We start from the raw sequence: 26,986 nt of genomic DNA on the forward strand, positions 1-26,986 counted from the left end.
TCATGTCTGCTACCTCCTCATCGTAACTGTAAACCAGTATGATGTACATCCAGTTTGTGATCACCCGATGGTGGTGGAAAGAAAGGAAAAAATCTTAAAAATTCTCTACAGATGGTACAGAAGAAAAGCATCGGCAGTGTCTGAAGGAACGCCTCATGAGGATCCTAATAATTCCCACATCCACATGAAATAACCACACTTTGATTGTTCAGCTTATTACAACAAAGGGCAGGAGCCCACAGTTAATGCCAGGGTGGAAACACTGATGCTGTTGCCATGTTCAGCCTAATTTGGGGCAGAGTTCTCCCCTGGTTCTCTTGGGGTGCTGCTGGTAGAAAATAACTCTTTGCATACGAATCCCTGGAGCCCAGGTAACAAATGAGAGGGGCCACTGGTGCAACCAGCTAACTCGATCTTATTATTTCTCCAGCCATGAGCAGAGAAGATATTCTCCAAAGGATTTTCTATTTGAGACAGAGATAGAAAGCCAGAAGAGCACCATATGTTAAACTTCAATATTACTTCTGATCAAAACCACCCTGGGAAGAGCTGATCCAGGCAAATTGCATTTGACTGCAATAATGCCATAAACCTTGAAGCAACATGTAGATTGCTGTAGTGTTCTTAAGAGAAGAATTATAAAGAATCTGAGCCACTACTGGAGAATTTAATTTTCCTGATACAAAGAGCAAAGAATACTAATAACAGCGTAATATGTATACTCTCAGACATGACTGATTCTGTCGATAACCTTTACATCTGTAAGAAATAAGGTTAATTCGTACTCAATTTTGAGAGAGTTCACTCAGAAAGAAAAGTGGATTTGAATGGTAATAAGCTGATTAAACAAAATAGAGGAACGAAAGAAAACAGATTTGTAATTAAGGGTGATCAGCATTTGTTTTGAAAAATAAATTAGAGGAACTAACTTGAAAAAATCAGCTGAATTGAGGAGCTCAGACATACAAAGGAGGCCTGGAAACCTTCACATCTCAGGTATCAAACCCCTCAGAATTCCAGGGAAGGAAGAGGGAGAGAAAGACCTTCAAGAAGGACTCGCAGTTTTATTCCGTATGAATACACACCTAACAGTTCACCACCTCTAACGTAGCTTTCATACGGAAAACATAGGGATTTTTAAAAAGCCTAAAGCCAGACACAGTGAAGAGGCCAAGAAAAGACAAAATAGTGAGAACAAGTATAAGAGAACCTCAGAAAGACCTCAAAGTCCACACTGTATTTTCCTGGTTTTGATAACTTTACAAAACTTGTTGGGTGCTACGAGTAGGAAAGGATCAGGAAAAGAACAGCTTGTGTTCTCGTGCAGCAAGAGGGGTATTTGGGGAAGGATCATCTAACAACCAAAGGAAATCTGTACCTTCTTTTTAGTTAAGGGCATTTATGTTTACTATGGTATGAGAGGAAAGGGATGAATGGTGAAGAAAAAATCTAAGACATGTAAGGGTAACAAAAGAGGAAATGATTAGAAAATGAAAGAAAAACTTTAGGAGCCATTAAACAGCTAAACCCAGAGTTTTGAAATAACACACACTAAATTGAACATCACTGAGATTTTTTTTAACTAAGACACTGCATACAATTAAAGGGTAGGAAATAAATTATCCATAGTTAAAGAGAAGGATTTTCTACAAGCCTATAAAACTCACTTGAGTGGTGCTGAAGTTTGCTTCCCTTCCAATCTCCTTCTGAAGGCATAAAAGCATTGGCAAATGTGACCAAATTTGTTCTGGATTTAATACAAGTTAGGCTGAGACAGACTAACCTAAGAGCACACTTCATCAGATAACACTCTCCAAATGCTGTAGATCTCATTAGTGTGGATTTTAGCAGAGCATTCAGCAGTGCCACCCGGGAAACTGGTGGTTAAGCTGCACCTAGCGGAGGAATTGAGAGGTGGGTGAGCAGCTGGTTCAAGGGGAGACAACAGCAGAAGTCCCGAAAACTTAAGGGATTATTAGACAGTCTTAAGAATCAGTCTTGGAATTGATCTTATTAAACATCTTACCTAATACCTCTGTAGCTAAGACAAGGAACAGGTTGGCAATACATAATAGCACAAGGATACAGCTATTGAAAAAGAGGATGCAGACATTAAATAACTGGATGCTCTGAAGAACTGAAGTAACAGAAACGGGACAAAATTCAATAAGGGACAACTGAAGGTCGTGCAGGCAGGGGGTACAACAAGAAGGTTCCTGCTGTGCTTCCCAGGGAAAAATGCAAAGGAGGATGAGCAGGGAGTTTTAGTTAATCACAACTTAATTATACACCACGCATGGGATCCGGTGCAAAAAGGCAAATCTGATCCTTAGAATGAGAAAGCAGTGGTATCACTGAACAAAACACTGGTAATGCCTAAAAATGAATGTCATGCACCATTTTGATCATCATGTTAAGAGATAACTTTCAGATAAAAGAGTTACTCAAAAAAGGACAGCAGAGACATAGGAAACCAACCAACCAACCACAACAAAACCACCACCACCACCAAAACCCACCCAAACTGAGTTTACTCTGGAGATCAGGAGAAGGATCTGAGTGTCAGGAGCTCCAGATTTCCAGGAACAGGAAAAAGAAAACCCAAATCCCAACCACACCCTTGGTTTTTTATGCAGGTCAGTAAGTCCCCAGCGATGGGTCGTTAGTGGGGCAGGAGCAGCAAGAACCACCCCTAGAGATACAGATGGTCTTGGTCTTTTCCAGTCTGAAGCTCCTAATATGTATTTTAAAGTATGAACATAGAGGACAGTGCTTTAAGGATAGTGCTTGAGGATAATGGGCATTTGGAAGTATTTGTGAGCAAATGTTTCTTCAGAGTAAAGACCCCAGTACTGTTCCCAACAAAGATGTTATCGTCCCACAGAGCTCATGAAAAGAAGAAAAAAAAAAAGTATGTTTTAAAAAACTCATGGTTATTTTTAAAAAGTCTCTAGCAACACTCCCCACCTTTCCAAAGAACATTAAAACTTGGCACCACAATTTTACAGGCGACTGCCTTTCTGGCAAAGCTATTACACCTGAGCAAATAGGACACAAGGTGACAATATAATTATTCCAACCAGTGATTTAGGATGAGTAGAGAACCATGAAGAAGATATCAAGCCCTAGACTTCTTTAGGGTCTGTATATTGGCTCTGGGAGGGTACGGTGTGAAACACAGCAACTGGGAGGAGTTTCGTGCTCAGGCCAGCAGCTGGGACAGCAGCACTTCAGCCGTAAGCCGAGCAGCCGGCTCAGTTAATCGCACTCTTATTTCATAGGGTTGGAACTGCCAAGGCATGTGGATCGTGTTCCAGAAACCCGAGTACACCCATAGATAAAATGCATCAAATAACCCCCGCTGAACCACTCCTCTGCCTCCCCAGGGAAAGAAAAACAAAAGCAATAGTTATATTCAGATAAGAGCAGATGGGAATTCGTATACAAAGTCTCACCTCTCTAAAGCCTGGCTCGGTCCTGTAGAAGTCCACAATACATTAATATTAATATCATTAATCATTTACTACGTGTCCTATACTATTAGCTTTCCAGCTCCACCAGTCAGCTGATTTCATAAAAAGTAATGAAATGTGGACCTAGAGTTAACCTTACAGGGGACCCTGCTATCCCCTGTAACAATACAGCACTTCGAATACAGGCTTCTTATGTATAAATATATACACGCACATCTCCATTCTGTATTCAAATGATATGTAAAGTACAATCAACTTCTTTATAGTTCTCCATGTTAAACAGAACACAGTAATCACTGAAATGTAACATTTTTTGTTTTCACCAAAAGCAGAGTCTTGAGACTGATAGTAATACTGCAACGGACACTGCGCAAAGAAAATACGGAAATCCAAGAACAGAAATTACTATAATAATACAAAGGAGTCAAAGTAACATACAAGGAATCGGTTCAAAAAAAAGGCTATGGAGTAAGAAGAGTTAAATATGAAGGATATTCAAGGTATGACCAAAGAACATGACTTTATAAAAAATGAAGGTTAACTGTGGAGAAAGAGGAGATGAAGGAGAGAGGTTACCAGCCAGTACTACACAACAGTTACTGCTGCTCCAAGTTGAGAGCCATATCAACAAATCAGCCGTGTACAAGCCCACGAGTTTACTAAGCCTCAATTCTAAAAACTGCAAAAATTGGCCCAAAACGCTGCTGGGCACGTTAGGCTGTTATGAGTGTTCCTCTAAAATAAGTTCCTCTGAAGAAGAGAAGCACGGCCACGGAAGCCAGACTTTGCTACAAATAACTGAAAAGCAAGTGTTCGGATGTTTTCTGTCTCACCGCGGGGAAGCCGCACTGCTATCAAAGCCACAGAGCTCCGCTTCACAAAGCACATTCCGCCTCAATCAAAGAAACTACTTTATTTACTGACCCCCCCCCACTCTAAGTCTGGTGGAACAAGCGGTGCCTGGTGACAGATTTTTCTAAACAGATAAATAAGCTACTAGTTCTATGGGGAAATTTACTTTTAATTCCAAGGGAAATACAAAACAAGAAAAAAAAAACAGCTTGACGTAGTAGTTCCAAGTTTGCTGCTTTGGGCTGTGCAGCAAGTTTCCCCCCAGGTCTGCACACAGAGTAACACCACAAACACCGCTCGCTGCTCCCTCCTGCCAAAACAAACCCCGTACAACCTGGAGCAAGCGCGATTCCGACGGCTCTGGCATGGAGATCACCAACGGAGCGGGGACGGCGAGACAAACACCTTGGCGTGTCAGAGCGAGAGGCACCAAAGCATCCTCTGCCTGCTGCTGCTGCTGCTGCTCTGCATCCCGCTGCTGCAGATCTGAGAACACCGGCTCCGGCAGGGGCTGCCTGCTCCTGCCTGCCCCCTGCCTGCCCTCTGCCTGCTACTGCCTGCAGCCCGGCTCTGCCTGCAGCCCAGAGCTGCCTGCTCCTGTCTGCCCCTGCCTGCTACTGCCTGCAGCCCGGCTCTGCCTGCAGCCCAGAGCTGCCTGCTCCTGTCTGCCCCTGCCTGCTACTGCCTGCAGCCCGGCTCTGCCTGCTCCTGCCTGCAGCCCAGAGCTGCCTGCTCCTGCCTGCCCCTGCCTGCTCCTGCCTGCCCCTGCCTGCTCCTGCCTGCAGCCCAGAGCTGTCTGCTCCTGCCTGCCCCCTGCCTGCCCTCTGCCTGCTACTGCCTGCAGCCCGGCGCTGCCTGCTCCTGCGGGCAGCCCAGAGCTGCCTGCTCCTGCCTGCCCCTGCCTGCAGCCTGGCTCTGCCTGTTCCCTGCAGCCCAGCTCTGCCTGCGCTCTGCCTGCCCTCTGCCTGCCCTTGCCTGCAGCCCAGCTCTGCCTGCCCCTGCCTGTTTCCTGTCCCTGCCTGCTCCCTGTCCCTGCCTGCAGCCCAGCTCTGCCTGTCCCTGCCTGCTGCCTGTCCCTGCCTGCAGCCCAGCTCTGCCTGTCCCTGCCTGCAGCCCAGCTCTGCCTGTCCCTGCCTGTTTCCTGTCCCTGCCTGCAGCCCAGCTCTGCCTGCTCCTGCCTACAGCCTGGCTCTGCCTGCCCCTGCCCGGTGCCCAGGGCTGCTGTGCTGTTCTCCCCCGTGTCCCCCCAGCCAGGGAGGCAGCAGCTCAGGCTGTGTTTGAGCTCATTTGCCAGGACAGGAGTAATCTCTTTAAAGCCCTTCTCGACACAACACTGCCAGTTAAGGAGACGTTATGCAAAATGAAAGGTGCCTGATGCGACTGGCTAAAGCATAAGACCGGAGAATGTTTTGAAAAATATTTCCGTGTTTTATTTATCTTCATTAAATTTAAACAGCATTCAGTGAAACTCCCATTGGCAAAAAAAAAGCCTGCACTGACTCACAATGCAAATTATGTGAGACTGCTCAGGCATCTAATGAAATGTATTAAAAGTTGGATGATTAGTAAGAGTAGGTGGGATTTAACACCAAGCATCGACCCTCTCCGGATCCTACACCTGTAAGGAGTCAAGTAAGCCTGCCTGAATTTGGGCTTAGCTTAAACAGTAACGTCTGTGCCTGCAAGCTACAGCATGAGCGAGGGCAGCACAACTTGCTGAGAAATGGAGAAAACGTTCTAACAGAGTTTTGGACCTTCTTGGCAAGGGATGGGCACCAGTTAAATGTGACAAGCTGGTATTCTCTCCTAAAAGGCTTTTGTAGCCAAAGTGAAAGAACTAGAGAAGTTCTAGGCCCATTTCCTACTGTATTGTTGTCCTTATTACAAAAAAGTGCCCTGCCCCTGCATTTCTTGTCAGGGTACAGGGCAAGGCTAAATAGGAGCTCATGACAAAAGGTTAACATGGTGAAGTAACCTCTATGAACCAATCCCACAGCAAACGGGTTACTTGAAAACCTGTGCGAGGACTAAAATTTTTCATTAGTTCTTAAAAAAATATACAGAATTGTCTTGTGACACTGGTTTATGCTACTGGTTCCCATAGACAAACCCTACTCACCAATGTGACTCGCCAAGTAAGAGTTCAAATCTTAATTTCCTTCAAAAGAAACTCACAAAACCATAAATTCAGCCTAATCAGAATGATAATATTCTTTATTCTATGAGGCCAAGAATACTACTGATATCTGTGCACTGAAAACTTGAAAAAATAATATCTATAAATAAGAACTGAAAAAGTAAGACCCAGGGTAATTACTCCTTCCCAGTGCAGCTGTGTGAATTTATTTTGTTCTCCCATCTATTCATAAGTTTCAGCGTTCCTATGAGATACACCTGTCCATAGCATAACCCCCAAACATATACTTCTGTAACAATATTTGGTGCTCACGTTCTCAAAACGCCACGATCAGCTCCCATTGAATCACAGGACAGGGTCTTTGAGGCAGCATTTTGCTTTCCCCAACAACAACAGGGTCCCTGCAGGCAGCAAGGACCAGCCAAGAGAAACTGCTGCGGAGTAAGAGAAAACTTTCCTCGCTTCAGTGCAGACATGTCTATTAAATATTTAATATGTTACAAGCATGTTATTGTTGTTAGTCTCAAATTTTCTCAGATAGTTATCAAAAGGAATTAATTTACTTTATGGTTTACAACACTCCAGTGCTTTGCATAAGGAAGCTATTCTGGAAGCGTGAAAAATCTGACAAAAATCACGATGATTGACTTGAAAGGTGCTCATTAATTTCTTTACCTTCTGTGAGGTTCCTGTATCCCACGAGCAAATATGTTCAAAATACACCCAGGGTCATTGTTTCCCAGAGGATTTTCCCTGCAATCAATTGATCAGCATGCCAAAGTCTTCTAGAAATGTATTTACACATAGCCCACAACAGAGATGGTTAAAATGCGGTATTGCCCAACTTAGAGGGGTTATTTTTTCCGTCTGGGAAATAAATTCTGCTTTTGCATAGAGCAGGAACTAAGGTCCCATTAGAACCCACTGTTCTTCACTGACCATTTCCAGGAGGCTGGGCCTGTCCTAAGGACACAAGGTAAACCCAGCCCTGGCCAAGCCAGGTCTCATTCTGCTCACAGACACCTGTGGAGACAACAGGTTCTGCACTTCAGCCATTTTGAAATATATACTCACATAAAGTTACCTTCCATCTTCCAGCTATTTTAAACACCTTTTGTGACAAGAAGATCATTGGAAATTATGGAGGGAGTCCTTCCAAAACACATTTCTGGGCACAGGAAGGAGAAGAAGGTGATTTGGATCAGTCAGCTTGGGTTTACCAAAGCTAAATTGTGTCTGACCAAACTGGCTGAGATAAAATGACAGACATTAGAAAGCAGTAAAACGTGGATGAGGGGCCAGTAGCTGCCTTTGCCATTGACTTTCCCAAGACTTTCAGCACTGTCTACCACAACATTTCTTGTTTCCAAGTGAGGACGGCACGGTCTAAGTGGGTGAACAATTCAATAATGGGTGAGCCAGAAAGCTGACTGAGTGCTGGGGCTCAGATGTGGCAGGAGAGACAACACGCATACGCTGAAACGAGACAGGTTCACACTAGATGTTGAGAAATACTGAGGCAAGAAATGTTGGACTGAGTCTTAAAAGTTGCCAACATACATATTTCTAGTGAAAAGCGAGACCATAACTGTACAGACCAGCTCAAAATATTTATGATTTTAAGATTTTGTATAGTTTACTTGAGGCAAGCGAAACTACTTATAGCTTTCTGCCATACAGTTGTTTGTACGTTGTGCGATGTAAGGAACAATGTAAACAGTGTAAGGAGGATGCTGGAATTACACCAGACAAAACAAAGAATTATTTTATCTGTGACCTGATGTTGCATTTTAACTGTCTTCCTGAAAAGCAGAAAGTTTGCTACTCTAGAAGAAAAAGCAGGTGGCAAATCAGTAATTGTGGTCAAACTGATTTCAGGGAGGGGGGAGAATTGAAAAGTGCTCCTGGCTTAGTTCTTGTAATTTCAATTTAGTTTGTCTGAACCTGGAGCAAAAGATTTGGTTGTTCCATAACTCCCTGCAAACAGGAATTTCTAACAAAGCGCTGACCGCCTCTCAACTACAGTAACACTTGCAGGCCCGCTCTAATATCCCACCCAGCACCCAACAAAGAACGTCCTTCTACATGAAGAGATTTGCAGTGGCAGGTAGTGAAAAACCAAAACTCACTTTGCACAGAGGAACACCCCAAACATCTCAACTGGTTCTGTGCTTCTGTCACCGAGACAAGGTGTGAAGAAACACGACCGCAGCCGGCGGGGGAAGGAGCTGGGAGGGCTGGAAGGCGTTCTGAGAGACCCACCATCTGCCCATCTGCTCCCAGGGAGGGATTACACCAAATCCCATCGAGCTTTCATATCCACAAATCCCGGAGGAGCTGTAATTGGTTTACTGAAGTTTGTTAGATTTATAATTTTATCACAAATTCCTCTCAAGGCAAGTTCATCCACTGTATTAATTTTTTTCCCTTTTCAATGGCTCATTTGTTCTGTAGCACTATAAATATTATGTGAATGAAAATCACAGGAAATGGCTATTCTGTGCTCCAGTGCTTTATTAAAAGATATCTGTTTCCAAAAAAAAACAAAAAAACCCACCATAAAGCTAATTATATCTGCATTTACACAGCTCCTTTCAGAAAGATTATCTAAGAGTCTTTATAGAGCATCAAATTACAAACCCACCACACTGCCTATATGCAAACAATCAGATATATTCCATATGCAGCTGTGAAGACTGCCATAAACATTTATATTCATGCCAGTTCATCTGTGCCAGGATTAACGGAGTGAGAAAAGCTGGCCAAGGACACCTATTTAAAGAACCAGGAGGTTTAAGTAGATGGAACCAGCACAGTAACTTCTCATCTAAAGTACAGCACAGCCAATGACTATGTAACCTGTAATGCTTACTGCAAAGGCAACATTTTGGGGCCAAATCTCACCTTGTCCTGCCAAGGAAATTGTGCTTGATGTGTCAGGAGCGCTTTCGGTGCAGGTCCATCAGAATACTAGCACAAAACAATCGGGAAAAGGACTCTGCAAAAACACACCGGGGCTTTGCACAGACTGGGGTTTGGCCAACGTGTGAACAGCTCGGTACAGACGAGACCTTCGATTCAGCCGCGAGGCTCCTCGGGGCCAAGTAGAAGCAAAAGCCCCCAGTGCAATGGAGCAGAACATGGCCAGCCCAGCAGTCCTGGGCATCTATTTCAGGGAAATACATGGAATTTTCAATGCCTAAATCAAACTGCAGACTGGAAAACCTCCTCTTTCACACAGCAACTCTGCGCTGCTGGAAGACCACAGGTGTTGCTGCATTTTGACCTTCACGCTTCCCAGCTGTCTCCAGCTCCGATCCGAGGCTGAGCTACATGCTTCCCACGTTAAGCCAAGTGAGATCCAGAGACTAAGGGCTTCCTTACACACCACCTCCCATGCCCTTCACACAGTTACTACTACAGCTTTCTATAAAAACCCACCCACAGAAGGGATGGAGGTGCTATCATCCTCCACATAGGAAATTAGGAAACGAAACCAAACCCAAGCCCTTCAAGACCAGAAGAAAACAAGAATGCACTACATCTGTTTTGCAGGAGAACACTCTAAGCACCAGGATGGTACCAATTCTGGCAGAGCCACTCCTCAGCTCTGCTGCTGAATCCCTGCCAGCAATGCAGGTTTTACTGGGCTGCAAAGCCAGATTAAGAGATAACTCCTCCAGAGCCCAGTGATCAGGCTGTGTAATGTAAAATGCAGAGAAAGTCGTGGGACAGAATCCCCTGCTGCTGGCATGTTTTAAACAGAAAATGTGAGCTCTGCTTAACTCCTGGAAGAAAGAGGATAAAAATCTATCTCCAAAGCAGCAATCCAGTGGGTGGGCGCAAAGATGCTGACCTGGTCCTCTCGTCCTGTGTGCAGTCACCACTGTGTGGCACCTGGTGTCACGGTCACAGCGTCAGGTAGCAAAGCCTAGCAAATGTATACATTTTACTTGGTGGTATAAGAGTTTAGCAGCTCTGGAAGCTGGGCGGCAGCCCTTTTGACCACTTTAAACCTTCCCAAGTTTGGAACAGGAAACAAGAGCCAAGCACTTCAAGCACCAGACAGTGCCACACTACTGAAGTCGTGGTCAAACAATAAATAGGAATTAAGATTCTCTCTCTGTTGGGGCTGTGAGAGGTAGGTCTGGAGAGCTCTCCTTGGTGACCCCACTGTGACAACCCAATGCCATGGGCTTGCCCTACACACACCTGTGCGGTTCCAACTGCCTTTGCCCTTCCATTACCGCCAACAGGCAGGCCAAAAAATACCAGCTTTGAGAACAGTTTCCTTGTGTGAACAGCACGAAACCAGCAGCTTCACAGCCACACACTGCTGGCCTGGCTGCCACTCGCTGCTGCAATGAGGACGTGAGAGGCTGAGGTGCAGATACGCACCATGTTATCCCTGCCCCACTTAAACCCAACTCGTCTTGGGTTGTGTTCTACTTCCTTCTCAGCGTGTAAGCTGGCCATAGGCAGCAGAGGAAACAAAATAAACCCCACTTAAATTATTTGCTCATCCTACAGCAATAAAATGACAGAGAAATGCATCACACAACATGAAGTGCCCCTTGTAGTAAAGAGAGATTCTATATCCTAATATTAGTTTTAACGAGAGATCTGACTTCTCCTCAACTTCTTCTCCTCCTGACTACTCCAGCAATAACCCAAATCTTGCATTAGGACTTTCTGGTGTATTCATCTTTCTCTCTCCAGCACCTTCTCAGGTACTCTGCTCGTTGTTTCCTGCTGCCACAAGCAACGCATTTAGTTGACCATGTGCTTTTCAGTACCTGAACATTTATCCTTCAAATGGTTATTCTTTCATGGTTTATCACTTGCAACTGAATTGTTTCGAAAGGCTCTCATTGGAGACAGGGCTTTACAGCCCTGCTTGAACATCAGAAAGCCCTACAATGTAGCACACTATACATACAGTATTATACACCACCATAGCCAGTGCATTTACTTTTAGTAAACTACTACACAAATGTTTTACATTATTCTTGTTCTCATGGTTCACTACATACATAGCTCTCATCAGTAACTTACTACATAGTGATTTAAGGAAAAAAAAAAAAGAAAAAGTACTTTTGCAGTCTAACCTGCACTGAATTTCCCCCAGGACACAACGGCAGCCTCCGTTCCGGCATTGACACTTCTGCTTGGATCCTCATAGGAATTCCACTTCAAACAAGAGCCGCTTTACTTCTGTGGTCCTATATACCATCTACTTGCGAGTTAACTAAGGACTCTAATCAACTGCACGTTGGTTCCTTGTCACTCAAGGCTAATTCCCATGGATTAGAGAAGGAAATCCTTACACTCTCCCAGGTCCTAAACCCGACTGTTAGAGAAGAGCTTTTTGTTTCACCCTATATCATATTCTTAGAAAAAACAGTAATTAAAAACCCCTCAGGATGGCCCATTCATTATTACTGTCTGCACCAAAAATATCAGAGGAGATGAACTAAGACTAATCTCTGACTGTGAATTAGTTCCCAAACTACCTACTACAGCTGTCATGTGCGTTTGCCCCGATTAACTCAACGATCACACGGTTAATTCTTGTCAATAACAAACCCACAACCACAACTCCCTCCCCGGTGTCCTCCTGCCACTGCTCTCCAAGGAGGACGGAGCGCTCTCACTCTGAATACAAGTCTTTGAAGCTCTGCGAACAACGGTCAGAGACAGAAAATCTACATCATTCTTTTGGTGTTCACCACAAAATAAAGATTTTCCCTACATTCAGAGGAGCATTTGCTCCCTGATTCCTTGATGCCTCTAGCTGAAGGCTTGTTCCCAGATTCCATGGGCATCGCTTGACAGGGGTATCCTTTCTCTTACTTGAACAGAAGCCTGAGCTCTCCCTTCTAGACTTCGTCCACACCTTCTCCACTTCTTGACCTGTTTCAGTTCTTCCCCTTCTCCCAGCCTGTTTCTCCCTCAGAAGACAGAGAAGACTAAAACTAGCACTGAGAGCTTCCACCAAAAGGCAATGGCACATAAATGCTCCTTTGCACACCTTGGACCCACGGACCCAAACTGCAAACAGACCACAAGGAGAGCAGAATGACCCACTCAGCTCCAAATCCTCTGCTCAGTTCTGGATCGATGGTAACTTTCCCCACACTTTTCTCACCCTTTCCAAAAAGCATCAACTGGCCCGACTCGGAGGCTGCTCTTCTGCTTCCACCTTTGGATCACAGTGTTTTACTTCTTCTTCTGAATATTTAGGATGAGAGTCTTAAAATATAACCAGGAGTTCACAGTTCTGCAATTCTGAGGCTCTACTAACATCAGACTCTTGAGGATTAAAGGAAAAAGGAGACTCTGCCATCACTCCAACACAACGGCAGCACTGCCATTTGTTACGATGCTGGGACACAAAAAATAAGTAAGCAGGGAGCAAATAATTACCTTTCTAGTGCCAAGGAGCTTATTGCGCAGGTGGCTGGAGTGGATTGACTGGAGCCAAGAGAAGCAGAAAGGATGTTCCTGCCACAGCGCCCGTGGTCAATCACAGAGCGCTGAATTCCCAGCTCTTCTGATTCTTTTTCTCAACTAGGCAGGATTTGCTTCTTCAAATGCTCTGCATAGCTTGTATGTATTTACTGTTGAAAATTCGCGATTGTTTAGATATATATTGTGCAGTAGAAAAAACGTACAATGTGTATATAAAACATTTTTCTTCAGATTTCTTATCCAGTTGAGGAAGGAAGATTGGAACCACTCAGTGCCTTCATCTCTTAGAATCAGTTCTATGTCAATGCATTATTATGTGACAGACACCGAGCAAGGGTCAAGTAGCTCCTAGAAGGACGAATATTGTACACTATTGTGAAAGTTAATAGAAACATATTTAAAGAATATTGAAAAGAACAAAGGTGAATTAAGAATACCTTTAAGTATTCCCCAAATTCATTTTTATGTTGATTCAGGTCTTACAGAAAGTAAGATAAAATGTTTTGGATGGACCTGAGATTTTTTTTTTTTAATATTATACAGAAAAACCAATATGAATAATATTCTAGTTTAAAATCCTTTGCAGATAACTCCCTTATCCCCTTTCCGTCTCCAGGTGTTGCTCTTCATCCCACTGTCTGCAGGTATATGCTGAGCCCAGCAAAGGCAGATGAGGAAAGCAGGTTCTCCTCATGCTTTGGTCATTTTCTGACTGAAACCCCCATGTCTGCAGCCATTACACAGATTGTGCTAACAGAGGAAAATAGTTTAGAAATATCCTTGTTAGGTCCTCAAGGACTGGACAACAGAGGGGAGGAAGAAACCCGTGCCAATGTTCTACCAACAGTGCTCGTTTTCATCCTCCATTTGCTCTTATTTTTGCTTTCTCTCATGTCACTGGATGTATGAATCCACAAATTTACTTGCAGAACCACTACACTGTCCTCTTCAAACGTCTCTTTCCCTCTCCTGCTGTAATCACTACATGCAAGTGGATAGATGGACAACACATTCTTGTGATATACTTTTTTAACTCATGTTTATATTCTACCATGAGAATATAATTCAAGACATGGTCCAGATCTCAACAATGCCTCTTCTCTCTCCCTTCTAAAAGATAATTATATTCATGTAATACGTCTTAATCAAAATAGCTCCCTCGCTTTAAGCTTAATCTTTTCTTATCCTCATTGCCTCATAGAATCACAGAATTGTTTAAGTTTGAAAAGACATTTAAGATCACCGAGTCAAACTGTTAACCTGAAACTGCCAAGTTCACCTCTACTCCATGTCCCTGAGAACCTTATCTCTGGTCTGTCCAACCCCTCCAGGGCTGGTGACTCCAGCACTGCCCTGGGCAGCCTGTTCCAATGCCCCACAGCTCTTTGGGGAAGAAATTGTTCCCACATCCAACCTCAACCTCCCCTGGTGCAACTTGAGGCCGTTTCCTCTGCTCCTGGCGCTTGTTCCTGGGGAGCAGAGCCCGACCCCCCTGGCTCCAAGCTCCTTTCAGGCAGTTCAGAGATCAGAAGGTCTCCCCTCAGCTCCTGTTCTCCAGCTGAACCCCCCAGGTCCCTCAGCCGCTCCCATCACACTTGTGCTCCAGCCCCTCACCAGCTCTGTTCCCTTCTCACAACTCGCTCCAGCACCTCAAGGCCTTTCTTGTCCTGAGGTGATCCCACCACCCCTCTGGCCACCATTTTGAGCCCTGAGGTGACTCTGGTGCCCTTGGGGCCACCATTTTGTGTTGTGAGGTGATCTTCGTTCCCCTGGGGCTGCCATTTCGTGTGCTGAGGTGATCCCGCCACCCCTGGGGCCGCCATTTTGTGTGCTGAGAGGCCTTCCTGCCCTCCAGCACATCAACACTCCCACTCAGCTTGGTGTTACCTGCAAACTTACTGAGGGTGCACTCAACCCCCTATCCAGATCACTGATAAAGAGATTAAAGATATTAAACAGAACTGAGCCCTTGGGAACAGCACTCACGACCGGCCACCAACTGGATTTAACTCCATTCACCACAGCTCCTTTCTTTCCAAGTCTTCTGGGACTTTCCCTTCTTGTTAACTCTTTTTTCTCCACCCTCTGCACCAGACCCTCAACTAGTTCCAAGTATCCATGACGCATCTCTTTTCTCCCCTCACCATTCCCCAGCTTCCCAGCTCCTCACTTTATCTCCTCTGTGCGTATACCCACCAGTTCCTCCTCCTGTTTCTAAAGCACCTCTTCTCTCTGGGAACCTCCTCCTTCTCTGCTGTGCTATTTCCTCCTCATGGACTTGGATGTGATCCGCTTCTACTTCCCCTCCCGTCCTCCTGTCTGTGTCATCCTCTCGGCTGTCCCTTCCTCCCTTCCCACGTCATCTTCCCCTCGCTGACTCTTCTGGAGGGCTCTCAGGGCACTTCTTTCAGCTGCTGAGGTCTCAGCAGTCACGTCCTGAATCCAGAGGAGCACACTTCTACCCTGCTCTGGGTTCTCTCCTTCAGAGCATGCTGTTCACAGGTATGGCATTCTTGGGGTGTTTCCACCTTGTGTTTCATATCTCTTGGGGAGCAGTATCTACAGAGACTAAACTCACATCACAAGTGTGCTGGTGTCTGGGAGCAGCCCCGTATCTGTGGGTTAAGGATCCCAAATCCCTTTTTTTCAGCACAGATTCCAGGTGTTTTGACACTCTGGGGGAGCAGATACAGACGGTGCATCCTGGAATGCTGTGACTGCTGAGCAGGAGACTCAGGTTTACTCCTACAAGCAACATCTCACTTCATTCCCTTTTTGTGACTGACCCAGACTGGATCAGATGGGATTTGCTATGGAAGAAGTAATGCTCACAGACTACCTCCGTGTAAATATTCTGCCCCAAAACAGACCCTATGAGGAAAGGAAAAACAACCCTGAAGTGAATGAACTTTGGTACAGTACATAATTACTACCTGGTGGCGTCCAGGCTTTTCACTGCCCGTGATCTGATCTTGCGCCTTCAACAGCACAAACAAAGGACGCTCTTGGTGTTGGATGCCAGGTTCACGATGTCTCCTGTCCCACCTCCCTTTCTCAAAAAAACACAACAAAGCAAAAAACCCCAAACCAAGAAAACAAACAAACAAAAGCCAAACAACACAAAAAGCCACCACCACCAAACATGGTAAGGAATAACCACGAGGAGGCCATGCCCTAAGCACAACTGAATCAGGGCTCTTGCAGAAACCGGGAGTGTATTTGATAAGGATACACACAGGAAGGCCTATGGTCCCCAGTATTTCCCGCTCAACCAGGTAAATCCAGTAAAAATCCTGGACTGGAGTTAGCCCAGTGCACAGGGGTGAGCGTTTTATTGCCCTCAATATGCACATCAGAACAGGGGAATTTACCTCAGTAATGTACTTGCTAGACTTACTTGTATCTATAATGGCCATGACATTAGCGGTCAACATCAAACAGAATAGTAAAACCAGCCCCGGTACAAAAGCATTTATAACAGATGATCCTGCACAATTTTCTGCTGCTCTGCTCATCTATGACACATTGTGGCTGGTACCAGATTAAGAATAATGACAAATCATATTCAATAAACTCAAACTGTGAAACACTTGAACTATTTTGCATTCTTGCTGATAATTATAACCGATCTCAAATTTCAGATTGTTACCAATCTTCATATAATGAGACAGCAGTTCATTAACGAAGAAAAATTGAGATTTTGTTTGTATTGCACTAAATTATAGTTATCTGGAAATAAATACTCTATAGTTAGACATTCAGAAGGCAAACATCATTTTGACACAAAGTCAACATGTTAAACCCCATTCTTTACCTTGCATCCTTTTACTGTCACATCTACCCTTTTGAATCATGGAGGTACGTTTAATTGTCAAAGAGAAGCATGAGCGTCCAAGTGAATTTTCTCATCTGAGATCATTCTGTGATCTATACCTAATTATTCTTTTCAAGCGAGAATAGCTCTTCATTTCATGATGCATGCAAGTTGGATATCCAACATTTACATTCAGTATAATTAAACACTACTAATTTTAAATCATTATAATAGGAAGTGAAGATTCTGTGGAGTATAACTTGCTACAAATAAGACGTCATGCTTATAATCAAGGAAGTATGAACGTAGATCTGTTTGGGATAGAAGCTCTCATTTCTAAATATCCACACACTTTCTGTAAGGGAGAGGGGAGAAGTATTGCCATCTCTTTAACAACAACAAACTCACAACAGTGATATACATATCTCTTCTTTGCAAAGAAGCAACGTGTTAGACTTTAGCTGGTTTTGCCTAAGGAGATTTATTTATACTGTGGAGATGAACTATTCTGGTAAATAAAACAAAAAAAACAACCACAACCCCATCTCCACCTAAATTCACCTTCAACTGAAGATGAGTAATGAAAAGTTTCCATCATGAAGAAAACTTTCAGAATGATAAGCACACTTGAAACAGAGAACGTCACGACACACGCAGTACGTATCCCTGCCACAGCTGCTCTCATTAGAGGTAGATAACTTTTATTCAGCAGAAAAACAGAGAAATGTTTTCTTTCCCTTGAAAGAACAACCAGCCTTGCCTAGTGACAGTACACAGTCTTACTGGCTCCACCAAAAACTTGACTGTGTTGACTGCATCATTTATATCACCTACTGCCAGCCTACCTGCTCATAGCTTTGCTATTCATTACCTGGAACCCATCGCATTTTCTGTTCTATGCGCCACTTGGTTTCACACATCAAAGACAGTCATAGTGAAGAATGAAAGTTGACTTTTCCCCCTCTAGAGAATAGTAAGTTCTCTTTGGGAGGATGCAAAACCTCTGTCTCCCCAACGTAAAATAACAGTGATCAAAACAGACCAAAAAGTTATCCAGTGAAGTAAAAAGAGAACAAAACCAGGACGCAGAAAGCTTGCTATGGCTGGAAAAGAGTAACCCCCTGAGCCCGGTGTGTACCCGTGTGTACCCTGACACCTGGCCAAGACTCTCACCTCGACTCCTCTGCTTTGCTGAAGGACCAGCTGCAAGGCTGCAGAAATGGACACTGCCTTCTGTTGCCAGTGTCTGTATGGATGTACTGCTTCTTACAGCCTAACACGCAACAGAAATTGGTTTATGAAACCTCATGTGCAAACAAGTTGGCGCTCTCTCCGTTCCTCACTGCCATTGAAAGAAAGAAGGAGAAGAGAAGGGGAAGAGAAGGGGAAGAGACGGGGAAGAGAAGGGGAAGAGACGGGGAAGAGAAGGGGAAGAGACGGGGAAGAAGAGATGGGGAAGAAGAGATGGGGAAGAAGAGATGGGGAAGAAGAGATGGGGAAGAAGAAATGGGGAAGAGACGGGGAAGAAGAGAAGGGGAAGAGAGAAAAAATAAAGGAAAAATAAAGGAAGAAAAAATAAAGGAACCCCCTAAGAAATCCTTTGTGTTTGCAAAGAAATGCACCATCCCCATGTAGGGACCAGCTACAACATCACATAAGCCTTAGGCCGGGGATAAACTGAGGCCAGGATGGGTTAAGTGGGAGGTTTTCAGGAAGGCTTTAAAAAAAGGCTTTAAAAATCTCATCTGTACAAATGCCTGATAAATCAACATCACGAATGTTAATACAGAGTCCAGATTCCCAGAGATACTTTACTCTCGAATATTAATAGAAACAGATGGTTTTCTGATTTAGAAGAAATGCTCCTTTCTTGATAAATTGCAGCTTGAAGACCTTGCAAAGACTCAGAAGATAAAAAGGAGACACAACCTATGTAGCTGTTCATGCCTTCTATTTACTTACAACCTAAGTACCTGCTGTGTAACTTGAGTGAACTGCCAAAAAAGCACACCGACCCATGTGCAGGAGCCCTGAATACATCCATCGCCGCCTTCTTCATCTCTCCATCCAAAGCCCAGCTCTGCAGCAGGCGGACCTTCACTTTGAGTGCAGCAGCCTCTGTACCAGTCCTGCCTCTTAGTCCAGAATTCCAGAGCTTTTCAATAGAAAAGGCTTTAGAAACTTCAGCACTGATTCGAAAACAGACTAAAAAACCCCCAAGTACCTGGCACGGATTACTGAAGTGTTTCTTGTACAAAGAAGCTCCATCTGCATTTTAAAATACCTGCCCTTTGCACAACACAACGCTGAAATTGCTGCAGGACATCACAGCCACAAAAACCTTGTGCACGGACCTTCTGCATCAACTCATTTGCTAATGCCTCCTGCTAACGGATCTAAGCCGGCCTCAATCTTCTTCTAATGAAAGAGAAGGAAGAGGATACTTTAATAGCTATTATTAGCTCTTAGTACCTGTCTGCAGAAAACAAAAAACAGAGCCTTTAATTCCCCAGGCTTTGTGACAGGCCCAAGGAGACACTTTGCAAGAAACTCAGCATATGTTTTGCTACCGGTTTTTTCGCACCACCTTAAACATCTATAGGTGACTCGAGCACCTTCATGTTGTCCATCACCTTCGGCTGATGCTCCTACCTTACTAAGGGCTAAAATGTTGTATTTGCTTCCAGAGAAAGAAATTACTATTTTTACTATCTTACTATTATTACTATTTTTTTACTATTATTACTATTTTTACTTATTACTATTTTTAGTAATAAGCTTTTAAGTCAAATATCTGCTAAAAGATGGTCTAAAATATTTGATTGCTGTGAAAAACGGTAACATATGTGATCGCTTCCCTAACTGGATAACTTGATAATTAACTACTACAGGGTAATTGATATATAGGTAAATGGATTACACGCTTAAAGTTCAGCCTCTGTTGGTTACATGCACTTCAAGGGCAGCACAGGCTGTGGATCCAGCTTGATTTTACTCTTGAATTCATTATGCAGCCTGAATAATTTACAAAGTGATTCACAGCTAAATTCACCAAGAATTTTGAAGTATGTAGGAAGGCATGTATTTTAAGATTTAAAGAGATTTAGAGAGAAAAAAAAACAACCCTGCAACGTTTTTGTGCAATGTTAATTGAAGTTTACTCTTCCCGACTTCATTCGCAATAAGTTACTAAACCCCTACTTTTATATTTGCCTAATTAAATAAAGGCAAATGAGGAAATAAGAAATTTTTCCACGAGCAATGCCACAGTCTCAGGAGAGGTATTATTTTTACATAAAACAAATTTATTCTTGGCAGAAAAACAAGTTTTCTAAATATATGAATACCTAGTGCTTACAGTTCACACCGTGAATTATAACCATCAGCAATTTTCACTTCGCTGTGTCTTGGTAAAACACTCGGAATCTGTATCTTACAGTCTCAGAGTTTTCAATGTCTTTAACATTACTGAAAGCTGCTGAGGAGGAAGGATGATACTGTTGCCCATGAAACAATTTCTAAATCAAGCCCTTGCATCGACAAAAAAAGGAGGTTTTATATAAGAACAAATATACAAACCTTACTTTATGCTAAATGTTTATTCTTATCTACAGTCCACTACAAATGTATTTAGAATACCAGAAACTGGTTTCTCACTCCCTACTAAAACAATTAGAGTCCTTTTTGCTGTAGCGCTCTCAGTAACATTAACCTGGTATTTTCATGAGTAAACTTCTTTAGCTATGATCGTAAGAAGTACCAAAACATGGGCAGTATGTAATTTGATTTAATTGCCTTGGATATTTAATAGCATTTGTTTGTGTTCCCTGGTATTGAGGGTATTTCTATAGCTTTACAAATAAATCAAAATGCAAAAACTTGGAACAATACAAGACAAACTACAAAAACATGTTTGCTTCACACATTTCTCTCTAGGACAGAGAAAGTACTTGTTTAAAGGGAATCTCCATCTTCACCAACTTCATAGTGTGGTAAGAAAATTAAGACATAGGCTTCAGTTTGTGGAAGAAACACTTCTGTGAAATACTGCAAAATACCATCTCTGTAGCACTTGCCTTTTAAGGCAGATAAACTTTGACTTGATTATCTCCATGAATTGCCCCAAAAAGCAGTCCTCTACGTTATGTTCCTCTAATCCACTTGTCTCATTTTAAGGGAACGCAGATGAGATTCACCCCAAAAGCACCACAGAAAACCCCAGCTCTAAAACATCAAACTCCCTTTCACAACATGACATGGGCAAGATGCTGAAGGGAGTGGAGCATCTCCCGTGTGAGGAAAGGCTGAGGGAGCTGGGGCTCTGGAGCTGGACAAGAGGAGACTGAGGGGGGACTCATTCATGGGGATCAATATGGAAAGGGGGAGTGTCAGGAGGATGGAGCCAGGCTCTTCTCGGTGACAACCAGTGATAGGACAAGGGGCAATGGGTTCAAACTGGAACACAAGAGGTTCCACTTAAATATGAGAAGAAACTTGTCCCAGTGAGGGTGACAGAACACTGGCCCAGGCTGCCCAGGGAGGTTGTGGAGTCTCCTTCTGTGCAGACATTCCAACCCGCCTGGACACCTTCCTGTGTAACCTCATCTGGGTGTTCCTGCTCCATGGGGGGATTGCACTGGATGAGCTTTGCAGGGCCCTTCCAACCCCTGACATTCTGGGATTCTGTGAGTTCAGTATCTAAAAAAGTTCAGCCCAAAGTGCGCCTCTAATATATTATGACCATTGGTGTAGAGCTGAAGGTGGTGTCCCAAAAGGCAGTTTTGGAACACAACTAAACAAACTAGGGGGAAAAAAGAAAAATCCCTGCAGAGCAGAGCCAAACGTCCATTGAAATGGAGGTTGGTTGAAATACTGTATGCCGGGATGAAAAGAAAAATACTGAAAGAGCATTTTATTAATTCCTGGCTTTTACCTCTTTATCAAGCTTCAGTCAACTCCCAAAGCTTCCAAGGATGGGCATCCACAGCCTGACTGTCCTCATGGCCAACTCAGGGGGGTGGTTTCTCCTCAGATCCAGGTAGATCCTCAGTGTTTCCAATTAATGACCATACAGACTCCTGGTGGTGCAAATCTGTATGCTAACAAAGAGCTGCCATTTGGTAACCTCAGTTAGATTTCTATTAATGAAATCTTGGCACTATTTATGTTTTATCTTATAAATTGCATCCACAGCCACTGTCTCAAAACACAAAAGTTAATGCTATTCCACCAAAACAGGAACACGTATCGTTCCTGGTTTTCAATGGGGAACAGGAAAGCCACTTTAATTAAGCGAGCAGGAGAAAGTTATCCTGGGTAATCATCTGGGAAATTCAGGACAGCCATAAGAACAATGAGAGGTCCGAGAGTCAGCCCGGGATGCTCCTGTAGCCTACAACATGAAAATGAGAAGCTATGCGAATGTGCAAGCGCGAAGATGACCAGAATCTTTGTAAACCATGTTGCTTCCAGACCCTTTTATCCAAACAGCTTAAGATGGCAAATGTTAGACCATGCCCCAAATGCATTTATAAAAGCAAATAGAACTAGAGGTTCACATGGCACGTGACCACATGCTGGTCATAAAAGAAGATGGAGCTTTTGTAATGAACTGAGCTAAAAAATAGAACGTTTCCGTGACTCATATTTGTTATTTCTGGGAGACAACGCCTGCTGCCAGCAGGTTAAATCTGCATTGTTTGTAACACGCGTTCTGTGCTACTTGTGAAACCGAAGAGACGGCAAAGAACAGCTGTGAGCTAGAGAGGGGCGGAAAGCACGGACAGAACGCAAACACTGTGAACTGAGGCAATGCAAGAACTCGAGGTAACACTCACCAAGCCGATGTGAACCCTGACTGATCCCATCCCAACCAGGCTTGTTTCGTGCTGCTCCATCACCCGCAATGGGTACGGCTAAAAATCACAGCAGCCCAATGCTGTCAGACCTCGGGCTCAAAATATTCCCTTTCCTACTGAAACCGAAGATCTGGAGTTGAATGCTAAGTACTACATTTACTATGGTAAAATGTGTTTATTGTGATTTACGGTATGGATGGAAAAGGCTGACTCTTGGTGCTAGCTTTCACATTTATAGTATTTTTAAAACATTTACAAATATTTTCAAGCCATGTGGAGAGTTAAGGATGGGATAAAGAGATCTGTCTTCGCCCTTATGTACGCATAAAACCTATGCGAAACTTAGTATAAAGTGCAACTTAATTTTTAAAAAATCCCCCAAATTTTCGCAATGTTTTAAAAATACCAGCTGTGGTGTACAATAATGCATACTGCCTGTCATTCTCCTTTTCAAAACACTTCCTGGGAACATATCCTAAAGCAAACACTACAGTGTAAGTAAATAAAAAGTTCTGCATTTTTTCCATGCATGCAGGAGTTCCCATACATTTCTTTACCTTTTTGCAGTAAGTATTTAAGGATCAACAGTGGCAGAGTCAGAACAGCAGCAATTAGCAAGCAGGTTGCCTGGTGCTACGTTATTTACATATTCATGTTCAGTAAAAACATCCAACACTTCCAGATATACTAACAGCCTGCAGGCAACCTATTGCTAAGTACATAAAGCCAAATGAGGAGAGAGAATTCAGAAACTGCATCCTCTAGAAAGCCAAATAAGACTGATTTGGCTAAAAGGCAATCGGAAGGCGCAAACCAGCTGCCTGTGCCCAGCAGTACTCCCCAGCAGAGCCAGCAACATCTACTTAGACACGGAGATTAAGCTGCTTTTCCAGAAGGTGTTTGAGATATCAATAGGAAGACCTTCCTTCTTGTATTTCATAGCAGCTGTTTCTCTAGGAGCCTTTGCTGAGGAACCTCACCCAATGCTTTTTGAACCTGAGCCACGTTTCTTTGACCCCAGACGTGGTGACAGCTCCAAGGAACTGCAACCGGGTTGCGAGGAAGGACTCGCCTTCAAAAAACAAGCTTGGCAACCTGCTCAAACTTCTCCATAGTGATACAGATGTAAAAATATTCAATCTGGTTTCCTATCCTGGCCTCATTTCCTCCTGACTGTTCCTTTTACACCTCTCTTACTCATCTTACGAGCTCTGTGGGCAGCGTTTTCCAGCTGCTGTGCCTGCAGAAGAATTTATTAGCCCCCACGTCCCCCCCATTCTTCCTTGGCGTGCCTTACTGTTTAATCCGCCAGGTATTGATCTCTTCTGTTTTCTTCGCTTGGACACAGTCTCAGCTTTCTGCAGACCTCCTGCATTCCTACCAGCTCCTCATTCCCTTCTCCTGGCCAGGAAAGATGCTTTGGGGATTTTCTCATATCCCTTTGGGTAGTTAGAATGTTCAGAGCATCCCAAGTGATGCCTTCACATTGTATCCATGCCATCCGCAAGGCTTTACATTGAGGTTTGTTTCTAACAACTTGTCATGGCAAGTTGTTCCTTTTTATTAAATTGTTGCTTTTTATTACATTACTAAATGCACCCTTGCATTTTTCTATTTTTGCACATTATTTAGTGGAGTTCTTGTTTTCTTCAGATAACAGGGAGCTCACCCTTCATTTATTCTGAATATCTGAGAGAAATAATATTAATCACTGACACCATTACATTTATAGAAAAATAGATGCCTTCGTTCTTAGAAGATACGAGGTCAGCAGATGTGCAACACGGGGAAGCAAACCTGTGTTCAGGTGATTTACAATGCATCAATACAAATAATAAATATATATGGATTAAAAGTTTCTTTTCAACCTGCTGTCAAGTAGCTGGGGTTTCCATAACCAAATTTAGGTAACAAGGGCTAAAATCTCAACCAACGGGCAGGTTTTATTGAAAAGAGGCTTTTACTCTTGGGATCTCCCATTTCTAATTTAGTCCAGCCTCCCTACATGTTCCCAGTTCTATTTATTCACAGTTCTGCTTATCCACATAGAAACTGGATAAAAGGAATAACTGACATATATTTCTTCATAATTATCCAAAATGCTAAAAAAGGATAAGTTCTCACCGTTATCAAGATCTCAATGGCTGAAAGCAGTAGCTTAGAAACTTCACAGTAAGTTATTTTCTTTTCATAAAGTAAAATGAACATTAGAAAACTATGTAGATACATTCTGTCAAGTAATGCCCTATTCTCCATAAATCCTGGCCCGAGCAGCGACAGGAGCAGCCCTGTGCAAGCAGCTGGGATTTAAACATTCGGAGCAGGGGTATCTAGAATTTAAACCTACACTGCACAACTTAACTTTTTTCTGGAAGCAAATCTAACATTTCATCCCACCTTTGTTTTATATAAAAAGGCTGTATTTTACTACTATTCAGAAAGCTTTTTTTCTTTGTGCTTATATATTAAGGTCACTTTAAAAACTAGACAGTTGCGCTGTAAGCATAAAAGTTCAGATTATTCGAACAAAACAGGGAATACTCTTGTGCTATTGAACATTTGGGGTAAGTAATGTTTTGCTGTTCTGTACTTTCCTGTGAGAGCTTATGAAAGCAGACTAACCCCTTCTTTTATAGCATTTTTATAACCCTTACACTGCTTATAAGTGGCCAGGTTTAGCTAAATGCAGAGGTGCTTAAGTGGCAAGTATTTTGAGGCATAGATTTGCCAGTAGGCCAGTCCTACACCAGCTGGATTTGCTCTCCAGCCATGTATCCCAACGAGGTGACTCTCACAGTGAGGTTAGTTGACAAGAGGTGAATCTTTCTGGCTGAAATACTCATCATACACTCATTGACCTCCCCTAGAGCAACCATTGGTATTTCTTAATCACCAAGTGCTGAAAGGGCCAAAGATCAGAAGCGAAAAACTTCATTCAGTCGGTAGAGACTTAAAGTCTTTGAAGAGTATAAATCACCTACCAACACAGCGCACGAATCCCCATCCTCTACTCCAGTGTTTGGTTTTCCGTGTGAAGAACTTTCCGTAGTATTTTCCACTCCCAAGCCGAGTGTATGTATCTCCTGCCCTGACTCCAGTTCATCTCCTCACCCTCACACCGGCGGTTCCCTCATCTTACCCCAGTCCTCGTCATCCCCACAGGACTTCCTCCAAGTAGTGAGGCAGGTAATTAAATCTACACAGACCATCAGAAACTTGGCCCAAAAGCTTGGGTTATCCAAATAATTTTCATCATGTTCCCGCTATTACTTTCTACTTGCACCTCTGTCAATTAAGTATCAACAGAAAATTGACGTTACTTTGAAACTAGGCATGATATGAAGTCATTCAACCAGTGGAGCATCCAGAGCCATCCCTGGTGAGATGGTGTCCTATCACCGCTAAATATGTCCCAATTTAATCAAAAGAACTCCTTCATCTTTTCATTACTACACTCTTCCTCTTGCGTTACTTCACTATGTTCAGTCCTTGATACCTTCCCAAATGGATTTCCAATCAGTGTAACAGCTTTCCCACCTATCACACTGTACAGGTGTCAAGCTTTGAGTTTCTGTATTGAATCATTCCTTGTGTTAATCCCAGTCTTCTACTGAACAAATTCGTTTGTCAAATTACAACCACCTTATAGATTCTAATGCTAACAACACCTTTGTTGCCCTACAACACAAAAGCTAAATTTAAGCTATGGCTTGAAGATGCTTGGCAAAGATTCCAAACTTGTATATCCTACATTTCTTTGCAGCAACTGCTCTACGAACACCTTGGTGTAGGAAGCGCCACATCAGCTCAGGAGAGCTCTGCTCACAGCCTGAGGAATTGAGTGAGAACAGCAAAGCACGTCCTGGGTCCTCTCAGGACTCATCTCCAGCAACTGGCCAGCAAGACTTGCAGAAGCTGAGGTTATATTCTCACCATTACTGGGCGGTGACAGATTTTCCCTTCCTGACACTTTCTGAAGTCCAACCTGGATGGCTCCTTTCAAGGGACAGAGCAAAGAACAGCAAGCAGCTCTGGCAAAATAACTATGCATGTGGGAGGAAGGACTTTACCTCTTTTATTTTGAACCTGGCGTCTTCCAGATTCATTGCGTGCTCCCTGACCCTTGTATTCAGGATTTGATGCTTCTCTGTCATACAGGATCTGGTTTTCACTTTTCCAGACTCAAAGGACACCCAGCCATAACTCCCAGCTAAAACAAAAACACGCACCTTAATCCTTGCGTAAACTCAGGGCGGCAGCAGTTCGCTGTTTTATCTCGATACCGCAGCATTCGCTGTTTCCTCACATAGATGCCCACGACCAAAAATCTCTTCTGCAATCACTATCCTCAAAGATGGAGCAGACAACAAACTTCAGAGGA

General features: G+C 43.4%; 1 protein-coding gene across 6 annotated transcripts in view; it reads right to left on the minus strand.

The window, feature by feature from the left end:
• Window positions 1–26,986, minus strand: part of PCDH15 (protocadherin related 15) — a 695,403-nt gene that overhangs the window by 349,743 nt on the left and 318,674 nt on the right. Inside the window, exon 1 of one of the 6 annotated variants that reach the window (XM_065068177.1) lies at window positions 4,660–4,807. The exons of 3 other annotated variants lie outside the window; for them this stretch is intronic. The gene's annotated coding sequence lies outside the window, so the exon portion shown is untranslated. Of the gene's footprint in view, window positions 1–4,659; window positions 4,808–26,986 lie in introns of those variants that run through there. 2 more of the 6 variants (XM_065068178.1, XM_065068169.1) reach the window with 2 other exon arrangements.

Source organism: Columba livia, chromosome 6, assembly GCF_036013475.1.
Source record: "Columba livia isolate bColLiv1 breed racing homer chromosome 6, bColLiv1.pat.W.v2, whole genome shotgun sequence".
NCBI lineage: Eukaryota > Metazoa > Chordata > Aves > Columbiformes > Columbidae > Columba > Columba livia.